Genomic DNA, 16,141 nt, shown 5'->3' on the forward strand with positions numbered 1-16,141 from the left:
AAGGAATCAAAAGTAAAATATTCACTAGATATTTCAGTGAAAATATGGCCTTCATTGCAGTAGAGAAGCAGCTGAAAGATTTAAATACAGAAGAGGCAAGAGAGAGCCATGCACTCTGGGATTTGTATCAGCAGTTCTGGGCTGGATTCTTGGCTCTCTTGCTCAGTTGCTGAGATCTTTGGCAAAACACATAAACCTTTCTGAGCCTCCTTTACCTTACCTCTTAAAAGGAGATGAGGACATCTTCTCTGGTCTTCTCACAGGGGTGTCTATAAAAATAAAATTGGATATTATGTATCTGTAAAGACATCATCATGTTAAGTTTGTGAGCTGCAACACTGTTCACATTCCCACTGTTCACACTTTTCCTCCTCTTTCCCTGAACTACAGAGGTCTCTTCTCGACACAAGTCCACCCTCAAGAGGACAAATTTCTTGTATTAACTGTCTTTTCTGCTTCTCCGTCTTCCCACCAGTTTCTAGGTTTGAGGAAGCATAGCTTTGAGAGGAGAATTTCCAGGTGGGGAAATACAGAACCAAGTCTATACTAGTAAGTTCTGCCTTGTATTAATCACTGTGGTCATTAGTTCCCCACAGGAACCCCTATTCCCCCCCTTTTAAATAGATAGTCCCCGAATCAACTGAGATCCGTTTGTTGGCTTTCCTTGGCATAGCTGGAAAAGAATGACATTTTCAAAAGCAACTTTAATAAGTATATTTCAAGACAGAAATGAAATCATTAAAAAATGCCAGTAAAACCAGACCTTTTTTTTTTTTTTTTTTTTTTTTTTTTTTTTTAATGTATAACACTATAGGGCTGGTTGACCTTGTTTCCATATACTGGAAAATGCCAAGGGAAGATCCTTAAGAGAAGCTGTGTACCCTTTTAAATCACAGTATAACAACTACTTTATAATAACACATCTATTTATTTATAAAGTAAGAATTACCCATGGACAGTAAGAGAGGGTACAGTCTTCTATACTCACAAACCTGCTACTCGTTAAAGTTCCTGCTCATTTTATTCCTCTTACACTTGTCAGAAGTCTGGCCCAGCTTCTCTGGCTCCATTTCCTTACTATCCTTTGGTCTCTAGCCCTTTGACATCTATTTTCTGTTACCAGCAGTTTCCTTTGGGCTACCTCTGAGCTACAAGCTACAAAGTCTAACAGCTTCTTCTTGGTCCTTATGCCTCCTGATCTGTCCTTTCGTCGGAATTCTTGGCTGTTAGAGGAAACTTTACTATAAGGAGATTGAACAAGGGAAAAGTAGCATTTACTGAAGTGGTTCTAGGGAAGTGTGCAAATTGAAATAAAGTGGTAGAAAGTCAATCTTGGGAGAGTGGGAAGGAGGATAGCAATGAAGCCTTCTGAGATTTGAACTCTCTCAGGACTCTCTCCTCCCATGTCTGTTTACTTTCTCTCTTAATATCCTGCTGTGGACCAGAGCATCCAAACTGGAGGAGACAAAACCATTAGTTCCAAGTTCCAGTTCTCAGATTTTCCCAGCTTTGTCAGCCGTAAGGACAATTCTTCCTCATCTTTTCCTCCCAGTGATACAGGAAGGATTCTAATTGATTGGACTTTGGTCCCAAGTTTGAGTCTCAGTAGTTGTGGTCGTGAGCTGAAGTACCATGTCCAATCCCGCCTGGGATTCTAGAACTCCTGTGTTACAGGGGAGAGTAGGTGTGGTACTAGAACTGATGACTCCAGTTGGAATCACAATTAATGCTGAAAATACAAGTTTTTCTTCACATTAATTGATAGAAACAAGGGAGGAAATGCTCAAGTGCTGTTGCTGAAGACCGGGACACAGGCAAGTCAAAATAACAAGCACCCTTATGATCTTATGAATAGATACATTGTTGGAAATCTCTACTTTCTTGTTTCTATGAGACCACAGATCTCTGGTTATTCTTCTGCCTCTCCAGTGTTCCTTCTGGGTAACTTTCCTCTAAATGTAGGAATTCTTTAATGTTCTTTTCTTGAGCCAGTTCTCTTCTCTCTTAAATAGTTCTCTCTTGGTATTAATAAAATTTTTGTAGCTAAGCAATCCCCCTAGCTAGATGGCCCTCAAATATATATCTCTGACTATTTTTTTTCTGCTAAATCTCATAGACTCATATTTGGACTATGCCCTTAATAGTTCGATTGGATATATTCAAAATCAAATTTATTATCTTCCCACACTTTTACATTTATCTTTTGCTTGTTTTGCTCTGAATAACAGGCAGGAATAGACAATTGCTAAGAAGTGTAAAATTTTGATCCATATTCTCAGAGGCAGGAATGTGAGGAGGCAACCATTGCTGCTGTACAGAGGTTACTAGAATTTGAGGAACTAACAAAATGAGGCTAAAAGCTTTGGTCCAGAGCTGAAATTTTATAACATTTAATCAAGGTAATGAGACACAAAACTTAAGGAAACATTGTAATTCATTCTCTTTTCTGGTGGAGTTTGGGTTTTTCAGGCTGCCTTTGTATGTACCCTCTCATGCCCTACAATATTTTTAGGCACCACATAACACCTAACTCACAGCATTCATATTGTCCTGGTCATCTTGGATCAAAGCATCCTCCCCCTCTTACCTTCTCCATAGAATTAGCTGTCATATTTAACTCTGCAATACCTAGTTCCTATTTTTTTCTTAAGAAAAATCCTGTTGCTATTCCGTAAGTTCAAACCCCCTTTATGCTCCAAACTTCTGTTAATAGATTCTGAATCGGGTTCCTTTATCTAGTCTCTTCCTGCTTCAGTACAACCAACCTACTGATGCCAGAGCAATCTGTTTAAATTGCAGCCCTAATCATGTCACTTCTTTTGATTAGAGAGAAGGAACTGGGGTAGGGAGATAAAGGGAGGTGTAAAGTTGATGGGTGATCAGATGTAGACTTTTTGAAATACAGTCTTTGGAGATAAAGCCAAATAATGTTTATTGAGAATTTTGAGTTGATGTGAATATATGTGTGGATGGAAAGTAAAATGTTTGGCTAATGGAACATCTAAAATGATGTTATCATGGACCCATGTATACTGTGAAACACCATGCAATTCTTCATCTTGACAATATTGGTAAAAATGTATTTCTTTCTTGTTACACTAATCTAATTTAATTAATACAGTTGCTCAAAGCAGAAGAAAGTGGTGATTAAGCACAGATTCTTAAGTCAGATGACCACTTTGGAATCCTGGATCTCTAACCTAACAGGTGTGTAATTTTGTCAAATTATTTTAACATCTTTGAGTCTCAGTGACCTCTGCTGTAAAATGAGGATTGTTGAGTGGATTTATTTATTGAATAGTTAATATTAGATTATTGTGTCGATTTATTGTGTGGTTTATTGTGTGGATAATATTAGATAATCTATATTCAACATATATAACAGTGCTTACAATGTAATAGTAATAATAACTGATGTTAAGTGATTGCTGTGTGTTAGGAGCTATTCTAAGCACTATCGATAAGTAGTGCTTAAAATGCTATTTAATCCTGAGAAGGTGGAATTTTACATAACGTACCATTATTATTTCTTTTTTCACACATGAGGAAAATGAGGTGCAGGGATGTTAGATACTTTGTCCAAAGTCATACAATGAATACGTGACAAGATTAGAATTCAAAGTAGCAGCCACACTCAGGGCCTTTGATTTTTCACTCTAGGCTATACTTACCTTTCTGCTAATGGTAACCATCATATACTTTTCCTACCCCAAGGTTACAGTTATTTTGCATCTTCAGAATCAAGTGAGACTAGATGTGGGAATCAGCAACTCACATTTTCATAAATCTTCAAGTTTCCTATTGTCTGAAGAGTAAAATCCATAGTACTTGTTTAACTAAAGGTTTTTTGGTAATATGGTTTCAACTCACCTTTTCAGCTTTATTTATTTTTTTTTAACAATAATCATAAAATATGCTAGATAAGTCTCAACTACTTCTAGTTCAACACACACACTTTTTTTTTTTCCAATTTCTTAATTTTGTACCTTGGCTCTACTAGGAATGCACCTCACTCCCAATATCTCTTCCTATGAAAGTCCTTCACCAGGTTATGGCCCTGCTAAAATGCCACTCTTCACAAAGAATTCCTCAAACTTTTATTCTGTTTACCAACAGTAATGTTTTTCAACGTTAATGCCAATGATTTTATTTATAAAAGAATTAAGATTTCACATTTACCCCAGACTCATTTTTCTAGAGTTAACATGTTTTGAAACATCACTGAAAAATCTTATGTTTTCTTAATTGTTTTTACAGCAAGGTGGACCAAAGCAAGATGGTGATCTGTAGAGAAATAGTTGTCTCTAAAACATCTGTTCCCTTCTTAGAAAGGGTATTAGACTTAACACCTCAATTTTGAAGTGTGTTGGAAAGAATCCTAACACAGAGTTTAGAAGAATTGGCCAGCTGACTAATGGGATAGTAATATGGGGGAAATTAGAGGATTTCCCTTTTAGAAGATTGTGTAGAGTATACTTTGAATTCATCCTGAGAGAACTATACTTGAAGAGTTAACTAGGGTAAATGCTTCAGCAGTGGTTGGGGCCCACCACTTAGGAAAAGATTCAAACATTTCTGGCAAAAAGAGATTCCCTTGTGGGGCCCTATTTAGCTTTGGGTTATTGATCAGATGTTTTAGTGTGGCTGCAGGTATTGGACTACAGATGGGGAGATCCTGCAGTCTCAAAAATGCATAGACATCATCTTTGGAACTTTGTGAATTAGTTCCTGATAGAGATGGAGGCTCTGGATTGATCTTATTGAAACTACACTGTTGACAATAATCTCAGCCATTGCCATTCAGGTAATACTCAGAGTTTCCCATTGATATCTGCTGGTACTAAGTTTTACTTGTGACAGGATGAGTTACTTATAAAAAGCTATCATTAAAAATATTATTGATTATTGTTATACAGAGGTTTTCACAGAAGATATTTAATTGTTCCCTCTTGGACAAAGACAGCTCATCCTGAGCTGGGGAAGTCTGTATTGTGAAAATATTCAACTTTGGGAGGAGCATGAGTGGAGATTTGAAGAAGGGATTCCTATAGCACCCGCCAGGACAGCTGAATCAGCCTTGCTGACCAAATGGAATGACAGGAGTTACAACTGCTTCTGCTCTCCTCTGACACCCCCATATGATTGTCACTTGCAAGATTTTTTTTTTCATGCTTATTTTGCTCTTGGACAGATAGAGCTAAATAAACTCCTTTCCTTGATCGTATGGCTATAGAGATACTGTAAATAATATTGGTACATGGTTAGAATAGAAGAAAATGAAGAACAGTGTTATTTGTTATATAGACTTCAGAAAGGTGCCTGTTGAATGGGATGAAAAACAGAAAAAATAGCTTTCCTTCTTATTTCTCATGATAAATAATCTGTTTCTAGAATAATCTGGAATTTAATACAACTATTTCTGCGTCTGTGTTACAGATACCTTTGGGGTCAAATGAGGACTGGGGTTGCTTTTAGAAATCCTTAAACTTTCCTCAAAATGTCACAAAAGTTCTACTATATTAGCATCTCTCAAGATGGGAATTAAAAATTTAGGTTCTTAAAATTTACCTCAGACATACAGAGTCAGAGTTTTGGGAGATGAGTCTGGGAAATAAACATTTGAAACAAATTTACTGTGAGTTTTGTTATGAATGTCTGAAAACCATTTGTTTAAGGAAATCTAAAATATTTGCCTAGGATTGTAACTATTACTGATACATAAAGAATAGAAACACAATCTTCTTAAGCTGAAAAACTTTACATTTGAGAAGAATAGATTTGGGAATCTTAATTATGCTTTTGGTAAACCTGCCAGTAGGAAAAGTGACTCCAGGTGGTTCAGAGGAGAAAATGTAGGCAATATTGTCTGTATTGGGCTGGAAGAGAATTCTCTTACTGTGAGGCAGGGCTTAGAAGAGAAAGTCCCTGTTTTTGGAGTAACCATCATTCTATTGCCCCTGAATAAACACAGCTGTGCTAGTTATTAGAGCTATGAAGATGAATAAGACAAAAGAGCTATCCTTAAGGAGTTGACATATTTTGAGGAGACTGACTTAAAAATAAATAAGAGCAAGAACAGAACCAATCACAAGACAGCACAAAGGAGGGAAAGATCAGGGAAGGATCCATTAAATTAATCATTGAAAGATGAGTTGAAATATCCACGTGATTGGTAATGGAAGAGTGTAGGCGACAAGATTGAATTTTAGGCCAAGGGATAATATGAAAAAGACAATGACATGTGAAACAACATAATGTGTTTACTGAACCGTAGATAACTTGCTGTGGCTGAAATGTCTAGAGCCGTGCATTTGATCAATTTCAGATCCTAGCCATACAATGCTTGTAATTCAGAATAGGCTCTGAGAGGATAGTTAAAGTAAGTAAACCCAACAAAACTCTTCAAGATGATCCTCTCTTTTACTGTCAATAACTATTTTGACCTCTTTATCTGCACTTTTTTTTTTTTTAAATGATTCTATCCTACTCTGTGGCTTTAAATACCAACTCTGTTGAGGACTTCTAATGGATATTTGCAGAACAAGTTCCAGATTGGTATCTTATTTCCCATGTCACCACTCCATTTTGCATCTTAATGATAATATATTTAAGATGGAACTCGTTGATTTCACCTCATAAGCCTATACTGGGCTCAGTCTTCTCCGTCTCATCCAAACAGTTGCTGGAGATGAAGTCCAAAGAGTTCTTCTTAATTTCTCTTTTTCTCTCATCTCCCACAGTCATCTATCAGCTTTTATCTGCAAAATATGTTCCAGGATAGTCTGCCTCTCTTGCTTGCCCTTGCTCTCCATCACCACAGCCATCATTAGGCCTGGTCTTACAGGCTGATAGTCCGTTTTACTCCATGAGAAGGTATCTGTGTGACACTTAAATCAGAGCACCCTCTTGGGTCTTAAATCCTTCCGTATTTACTTAGAATATATGCAGACTACTCATGGTCTCTAAAGCTCTGCTTGATCTAACTTCAGTTTCCCTCTCTGATCTGATCTTATTCCCTTTTTCCACCACTCCCTGGGGTTAAGTCACAGTGACCTTTCTGTTGCTCCAACATGCCCATCTAAGTCCTGACTCAGGCTTTTGCCCTGTTGTTCTCTTTTTCCTGAGATGCTTTTTCCTGGCTCAGAGCACAGATGATTCTTTCTCATCGTTCAAGTCTCAGCTCAAATGTCACCTCCCACCAAAGACTCATGTGATCACTTTATCTAAAATAGCAATTCTAACAACTGGCTAGTTACTATCCATCACGCTGCCCTGCTATTTTCCTTTATTATATTTATTGGTGCTTTTAGTTATCTTGTTACTGATTTGTGTTTTACTCTTGAATTAAGTCCTCTGTGAACAGGTTCCTTTCTCTTTTATTTATCACTGTATTCCTTCCAGCTGGAACTGTGCCTGGCACAGAATACACCAAGGGCATCCTCTGTATATATCAGTTGGAGGAATGAAAAAAATAAAGGCAGTGTTTTCAACTAAAACTATGATGAACATAATCTCTGGAATTACTAATACATCAGCTATCGGCCATATGTAGCTATTTTAAATTCTATTTAAAATGAATTAAACAAACAAAATTCTAAATTTAGTTCCTCAGTTGCATTAGCCACATCTCAAGTGTTCAATGGTCACAAAATAGCTAGTGATTACTGTATTAAGCACAGAGAAATAGAACACATCATCTTTGCTGAAAGTTCTATTGGCATCACTCTATTCTAGAGAATGAAGTGGTTAAACCATAATAAAAGAACAGGTGTTAAAGGAAGACAGTTTCTAACCTAGACAGGTTATATAATTTAAGGAGTAAATGAAAAGCCTTGAGATTTTCTTTTTTAGAGCTCTTTAAAATAAGATGAATTCTCAGTTCCAGAGTGGGTTTTTCAGCCATACAGCCTGAAGGTGGGTCTTTGGACTTTTAACCTCCTAAGGTCCTTCCTGGATCTACACATAATTATTCTAGTGGTCATAATTAAACTTGAATTGTGCCAGCCAAATGCTAAATTTTTCACTGAATCCACAGAAGACATGGTCTTTGATTGCAAGGAATTTTCCAAGACTCTTTTCAAAGCGTATTTAAGAATAGATCACATTTTGCAAGGGCTTTAATGAAAAGATTCATGATGATTGATGACTCTGGGAAAATGTGAGTGACAGAGCCCCAGATTTCAAAGCCTTTCCTTGTCCTGTTTAATTTACAAATTAGAAGAAATTGACTTGTCCTATTTAATTTGCAAAACTTCAGAAACTCTCCAGTTTAAACCACTAACAATTGTAGCCATGTTTTATTAGATCTTTACCTAAGGGCTTGTCAGAATTTTCCTAGCAGACTAGTGTATCTTCTAGCTCATTCCCAGATTGCATTAAAGCTGCCTTTCTTGTTATGGCAACCAGTCAGAGCTCTTTGGAATAGATCCCGAGACAATATTTTAAAGAAGTGTTTTACTGAGTCTGAATACAAATTTATCCATGGGGCTTGTTTGGTTTCAGTTCAAGTCAAGCGACAAGAGAGGACATTGCTTGTCTGAGAAAATTCAATCATGGCTCAGAGAACTCTTCTGTTCTCTGTACAGGGAGCATACTGAGAAGGAAGCAAAAGGGACAGCAGAGGGATGGAAAAGTCTTGTTTTTGAAAAACCAGCGTTGGCCTACCTTTGCAGAATGGCGAATCTGCATGTGGCTCCTACCTGGAGAAAGGCAGCTTATTTGATATTCAGAGGAATGAAATAGCATCAGAAAAAGCTTTCGTGAGCTGTTTTCATCTTTGCTGGCTTGCAATGTCATCACGTATTTTGGGCAAACAGAGTTTGCATCAGTTCAGTTGACAGGACTTCATGAATTTTAATATCCTGACTTCATATTCATGTTGGTGTTGATGCATCCTTGCACCTTTTTTTCTCCTTCGTTTTTAGTAAAAAGCTGGATTTGTGCCCAAAGTATGGAACATTGTCACCCTGTAAAGTATTTGAAACAATTAATGCAAGTTAAGTGAAAAATTGTATGAGTTTGTGAAATTTGTTTCAAAAAATCCATAGGCTATAGTGTAGGTTTCCTTTAAACAAGTGAAATGGAAGACACATTTTATCATTTTGCTCCTGAGCTCTTAGATTTGTTTATATTTGGACTCCTTCACGAATCTTTCAATACCTTTCAGTCTTAGGTTTAGACAACCTGGGAGTTAGTTTGTCATGTCACTGCTAGAGAGTATTAAAACTTTGCATGCTTGCAGAAAAACTGATAATGCATTTAAAAAATTATGTTCACATATAAAAAGACAAATACAAAACCATACGGCTACTCCTTGGTTATCTATTGTCCAAGAGACCTGAGTTTGACACTTTGGAATGATGTTTTCACATGAATAACTGTGGTTCTCCTAATTAATGTATTCAGAATTGGTATGTGGTCACCGCATCTTCAGTTACCCAAAAAGCAAATTATAATCTGAGGGACAGAGAAAATAGCACAAAAGGGATAAGTTAGGCTGATAGAAAAAAATACACAAATTTACAACTGCATGAAAAAAGCAGTTCAATCAGCACATTTGTTTCCCCATCCTGCAGCATATTACCGTAGGGAAGACAAGATTTGTTTCTTGAATAGGCAACACCAGAATAAATTTCTATTCTTGCTACATAATAGATGTTATTTAGAGACACAGAAGTACATAAATAGCTGAAAACTTGCAGTTCTAGATACAATAATTCGGAGCACTTGATCACAGGTGTGTCATTGCTCAGCTTGGTATTAAGTTACATTGTTGTCATATCAAATCCAAGCCCATCTAGGAAATTGAGACAGAACTTTTATGATCTTCCATTGAATACAGCTATTTTTCGGTTTCCTGTGGATTGCAGTGCCTTGAAGGTTAGCTCACCAACTCAGTATTGTTTCCTTACAATGTGTTGTCTAGAGTTAACAGTGAGAATATAAGGAATGCTGTGGCTTTCTGAATTTTTGGTTTAGAAAGAATAAGAATTTCTGATTTAGAAGGCAAGAGAATTAAGTTCAAATATTTTACCTTGTATTAGAGAGCATATAAACTCAAACCCTGACTTCCCTTCAGAAAAATTGTATTGGCATATAGATTTCCTTAGTTTTATTAAACATAATATTTTCAGCAATGAGTCTAAACATTTTCACCCAGTGCTCCCTCCCAGATGATCACCTCAAAATTATCATCTTAAGCCAAACATAAAGAAAAAACTTGTAAGATCTTTCTAAGCCCGTGGATAAAATATTTATTTTTGAAAAAAGGAAAGCTGAAGAAGCATCTTGCCTTTAATCAATTATTTCAGAAATGAGAAAAGCTTTTACCTGAAACCATGGTTCCATATAACAGTATGAGTCTATAAAAAGAGAAGGATAATTAACGACGGGTAAGGCCACGGCGCTACACAATGGAATAATAAGTGTAGTCATTGAACTTTAAAGCTGAGCGGGGCTTTAAAGATCTTCGTTCACTTGAGGGTAAGCTTGTGAGGGGAGGCTATGACTGTCTTACTTGTTGTTGCCCCCCCCCACCCCGTGCCAACAGCTGGCACAGTGTTGGAATGAAATAGGAGGTTAACAAACATTTGCTGAATAAATAAATGAACCCAGGGAGGGGGATGGCTTTTCCAAGTTAAAACAGTAAGTTTTTGTGGTCCAACCAAGAATCATATCTAAGCCCTTTGTAGTCTCCTGACTTCTGATCTGATGCTCTTTCCTGACTCTGGTACTTTTTTGGATTTTTATAAGCAAACTCTTAGCAACCTGACCCCAGTTAAATCAAGCAGTGATCATTATAAGCAACTTCATTTTCAGTAGGGTAAATGTTTTCCGAGAAAAGATGAAAACTTGCTGCAATGTCTAACTTTCTTGAGAAAACTTACAGGAAAATGAAAAATCACCATTTCAGGTCCATTCATACAGGTCTAAGCTCCAGAGTGACCCCTTGGTATCAGTTTGGCTAGTACTTTCCCAGTTTCAGTACTGGAAGTCTCATGTCCCAGGAACGTCCTCCAGTCCAGGACAAATCAGGATGGTTGATCATCCTACTCTGATTTTCGGGAGGCATAATAGATCTGGGGAATGGTTTCTGAGCATATAAGAAACCCATAGTGGTACATATTTTCTTAAAATACCACTATAATTTGGTACTTTGGGGGAAATAACATCACTTATGTCTTTAAAAATAACACAGGATGTCAAAGAAACATTGAAGATCAACCTTAAAATTCTGGCGTTCTCTGTTGTGTAAAAATTACTTGAGTGGTAAAATATGAGGAAGTCTGATACCTTGGTTGTAAAAAAGATATAAAGACAAAAATATAGAGTAAAATGTTACTTTCATTTTTAATTTAAAAATGACTGGTTTTGATTCTGTATATTAATAATTGTTTTCTTTCACAAAAGCTCCATCATATCATAGGAATACATCCATTCCACTATTTCATTTAAATGACAAGCCACTTTATTACTGGCCACCTTTAAGCAAAGAAATAGGACACATTTAATAATAAAAAAAAAATCTTGCATTTTCTCCTGTATGTCCCTGTTAGGTCATCCACACAGAAACTTCTCTGTGGCAACTGGTAAAAGCTTTTTATCCAGATATAGAACACACTGGACTGAGCATTTTTAAAAGGATGTAGAGGTTATTTCCAGTTCAGCCCAATTGATTTTCAATATGAATTTGTTCAGATAGTCTCTCATCTTTTTTTTTTTTTTTGCATATTTAAGCCCAATCCATGTGAACATCCTTTTGTAATGATGTAAAGATTTTCAAGAACCTGCGCCTCCAGTATTTAAAGTTACTTACAGTAGAATAATTTCAACTTGGTCTCAGTTTTGTTTCTTATTTATTTATTTTTTTAAGGGGAAGGTGGGGGACTTGGCATATTCTTTTGGTTATTCTATAAGCATATTTTCTAAGCCATAGTAAATGTTTACAACCCTTAAAAAAAAAATCAGTGATTTTTCATTGTTTGCCCTCCATGACTAATTCTTGCTAAGAGCCTGTTTCAGAGATGCTGCCTCTTGAATTTTAAGTTCTGATTGGGTATCCCAGTCCATGCTTATAACTTTCAGTTCCCTCTCCCTTTCTGTTACAATAGAGAGCAATTAAGAATTGGTCAGAATCAATTATGATTTGTGGTTTCTCTTCTAGGTCACTGTAAAGAAAGAAAGATATGAATCTTGTGAGGCTTCAATCTCTGTGAATCATGAGGGGCAGGAAACGGGTTTAGGGGATTCCTTGCAGGGCTGCCAGCATGTTGGTGTATCAAACATAAGCCTGATGGTGAAACAAAAAACAAACCTGAATAAGTTAAACTGTCCAAGTGAAAGAAAACAAAAATTAATTAAAATGTTTTGGGAAGGCACAAAAATAATACATTATCATTGTTGGACATTTAAAAACTACAAGAGAATATTAAGAATATAAAATTATCATTTTATCACCCTCAAACTATTGATATGTTAAAAGATCTTTATATAGTAAAAAAAAATAGGAACATGTGTCATTTAGTTTTCTTTCTTTTTTATGTTATTTTTGTATTTCCACAGTTTTTAGCATTATTTTGAATAGTTATATAATGTTCCATTTTGTGGGTTGCCCATAATACCTTGAGTTACTTTGATGGAAAATAAGGAGATGAGACCCAATTCTGGAATTTAAATATCTGTCTTACCAAATATATGTTGATTTTTTCCTTTGAATTATATGCTCCTCATCTGCATGGGGTTCACAGTACACAAGTAGTGGGCACTGAGCTGTCCAGTACCATTTAGTTCACAGGATTCTGGTGGAAGCATTGATTGAGGAGTGTGACAACTCTCTAGAAAAGGGCTCCAGTAACCTGCCAAAAGTCATGAGGGACATGGGAGAGCCATACTCTTAAAACAACAGCTTCTGTTTCTAAAGCTCTTGCTCATTGCACTATGCCACATTGTAACTTGAAGAATAAATACAGAAGCTCAAAGCATATACAGGGTAAGAAAAAAATAATGAGACATGCATAATTGTGGGACTATTGACTTGGTGTTTGGTAAGAGAATTCCATATTTTTATCATAATCCTGCTGCTGCCCGCCCCAGAAATGGAGAATTCGGTTGCAGAATCCATTAAGAGAAACACAAGCCCTTGACACAACCTGTCCTATATGCCAGATTTCAAGTTTCCCTCCTCACTACCAGATTGGCTAGATGTGCTGGCTACTGGAAAAATAAAGTAGTGGCTCCATCAATAGAGGGCTTGTTTTAGAGAGTATTTTTAAGAAAGATTAACCTTATATTAATTTTCCCTGTCATTTCCCCCACAGACACTTTTATGCCATATTAACGTTTCAAAATTTATTTGAACGATCCTTAGGATACTTGTTAAAATTTAGATTCCTGGGCTCCACCCTAGACCTTCTAACTTTAACTGTAGGAGTAAGGGCATAAAATTCTTCATTTAAAAAGCAATCATTCCACAGATAATTGTGATGATCAGCCCAATATATGGGTCAAAGAGCTCTGCCTCACTGTGTTGATTCAAAACACTTTATTATGATTATAATTCATATTAGTCATCTTTTGAGTATTTTCTGTAAGCTAAACACTTTATTTCTTATGCATTATCTTACTTAAACATCAGATAAACAGGTGAAAAAATACCACATTGCTACAGACAATAAAAGTAATAATCAGAGAATTGAAATAATATTGAAATAAAGAAGAATTGAAATAAAGACACCTCCCTTCCACCATGCACACACACATACACACACATGCGCGCGCGTAAACTCACAATACAAAGAAGGTAGGAGGCAGACCTAGGGTTCTAATTAAAGTATGAGTAACTTCAAAGTCCACTACACATATCAAAGTCCACTACACATAATCTTGGCCAGATTAGTTAGGCGGTGTTCTGAAACTATTTTTTGTTTTGATAATAAATCACAAAGTTGAACTGCCAAGGATTGTTTTGACTGAGAAATCTTATTGTAATGACTCTAGAACTGTTGGCTTTTATGTACAAAGCTGTATCCCAAGTGACTTGGATCAAAATGAAAAGACTATAGAGTGGGAAATATGGTAAAGGAATTAAACTCTCTCCTTATTGTTCACCCGAGAATCACACCAACTTTCTTTCCTGTGCATTGCAGGTAGACCATAAGCACAATTAAAACTTGGCAATCTGTACTTGCTAAATCTGCTGTTATTACCCAGACAGGCTTCATGTCCTTTGTGGATAACTGCAGTGACATTGGTGTACATCATGCCTGGTGTTTCTACTCATGGCATTTACTCACTGTAAAAGTTATTTCAAGGGTATGCTGAAAATAGGACTGCACATCAAGTGTGGTAACTAACGTGGGCTTGAGTCTCAGTTTGGTTTTGACTGCTCTTCCAAAGCACTTTCTGAACAGGGCACTGTTTTAATGTCATGGAATCCTCCAGAGGCAAAAGAAACAATGCATCACAAATCTGCATTAAAAGGTAGCTAGCTGAAAGCTGAATGTAATTCTTTTGTTGAAAGCAGGGCAAATTATATCAAAGTGCCTCTGTAGCAAGTTTCCAAACAAATCCATAATCAAAAAACTCGGCTGAAGATAACGTTGCAGCTGAGACTTGGCCAAATGCCATATTTTTTTGAAGCCCAGAAAAAAACATATTTCTCACCTTCAAGCATGGCAGTTAAATTGATGATCTTCCTTTGTTTCTTCCTGTTTTCATTCTCTTTACTTCTGTGGTTACTCTTATTATGTGCCTTAGATGATAAATTGTCAGTGTTTGCAGATTTTCTTATATAATCCAAATTTCATTACTTGACTGGCAGCCCGAATCACTTTCATTGAGTGTAGTCCTTGATCAGTCTCCTTAAATAAGTATTGTTTATTGGCACAGCTTTGAGAATCATTTTTAGAAATTACACACATCCCATTCCCACTTTCAGACACAGATTTGCTCCATCCACATCCACACCCAGTCACATACATTCAAATTGTTCCAAAAGGTTGCCCTGCTCTCTCAGCTTCTTTTGGTTTTCATATCATACCCACGCCCCTTACCATGCTCAGCTGCTTCTCATCTCATAGAACTAAGAGACCATGAGCCCAAAAACAGCAAATCACGCTAGAGACTGCCTGGGTCTGAGGTCCAGAAGAACTACAGCACCAGGCTGCATCCACTGTTGATAGGTGTGTAAAATGGGGCAACTTGCATTATTTCTGTCACCTTGGTTTCCTTGAAAAAATAATGAATGAGCTTATACCTGAAATCCTCAATGGACATGACTTCATAAATAATGCAGGTAATTTTCATGTATAAAATAACAGAAATAACCCTGAATAAAACAATAGCAAGTCCTGAGAACTGCAGACAAATTGAAAACTGTGTATCCAGGATAAAAGCATTAAAAATGTGAGGCCCAAAACAAACAAGTAAGCAAACAAAACAAGGCAAAACCAAACAAAACCACACTGTCTGCTACTTGGATTCAGCCCATGGCCTAGCGATGTGCAGACACAGTTTAGGTTCTCTCCCTCTCTTTCTTTCTTTCTCTCTCTCTCTTCCTATCTCTGAAATTCTGTAACCTTCCAGTGTCAAAATTCTTTACAGAAAGAATTTTTAACAATAGTCAAAGCTAAAGAGGAGAGGAAAAAAGGATGTTATCTTACTTTCAGTATCTCTGTATCAGACCTCATAATGGAGACCTGAAGACATCCAAGAATAAGGACCAGGCTTGGGGACCAGAGAGAGTCCCCACTTGGGAAGAAATAAGCTTTGTTAACACTTTATTAGGGATGATGGGTGTATTGACTTTTGAATGAAAAAACAAGGCACATTCAGGATGACTACTATGCACATTGTAGAATGAGACTCACATACCAACTGTTACTTAGTTAAACATGAATCTCTTACAAAGCCTAGCAAATAACAGGTACAAAAGTTACCAGTTTTAAAACTGGTGAAACCTTTAGGTAAGTCTGGATAAGACAGAAGTTTCTGATCTATTCCAGTCTTCCTATCTTTTGCTCAGGATCCAGTTAACCTTCAGTGACCACAGTCGTTTTATGCCATTCTAGCCAATGCAGAGATTTTGCTTCCTTGTATTAATTTTGTATTTGTTTTTGCTTGTGTTGCTTTTCAAAGTCCCAAG

General features: G+C 36.6%; 1 long non-coding RNA gene across 1 annotated transcript in view; it reads left to right on the forward strand.

The window, feature by feature from the left end:
• The window catches only part of LOC123619781 (uncharacterized), a 197,797-nt gene extending 192,170 nt beyond the window's left edge, over window positions 1-5,627 (forward strand). The window contains exons 4-6 of the long non-coding RNA XR_012508660.1: window positions 3,122-3,207; window positions 4,651-4,804; window positions 4,917-5,627. This is a non-coding gene — a long non-coding RNA (uncharacterized LOC123619781). The remainder of the gene's footprint in view (window positions 1-3,121; window positions 3,208-4,650; window positions 4,805-4,916) is intronic.
• Window positions 5,628-16,141: the final 10,514 nt, after the last annotated feature.

This window comes from Camelus bactrianus, chromosome 8 (assembly GCF_048773025.1).
Source record: "Camelus bactrianus isolate YW-2024 breed Bactrian camel chromosome 8, ASM4877302v1, whole genome shotgun sequence".
Taxonomy (NCBI): Eukaryota; Metazoa; Chordata; class Mammalia; order Artiodactyla; family Camelidae; genus Camelus; species Camelus bactrianus.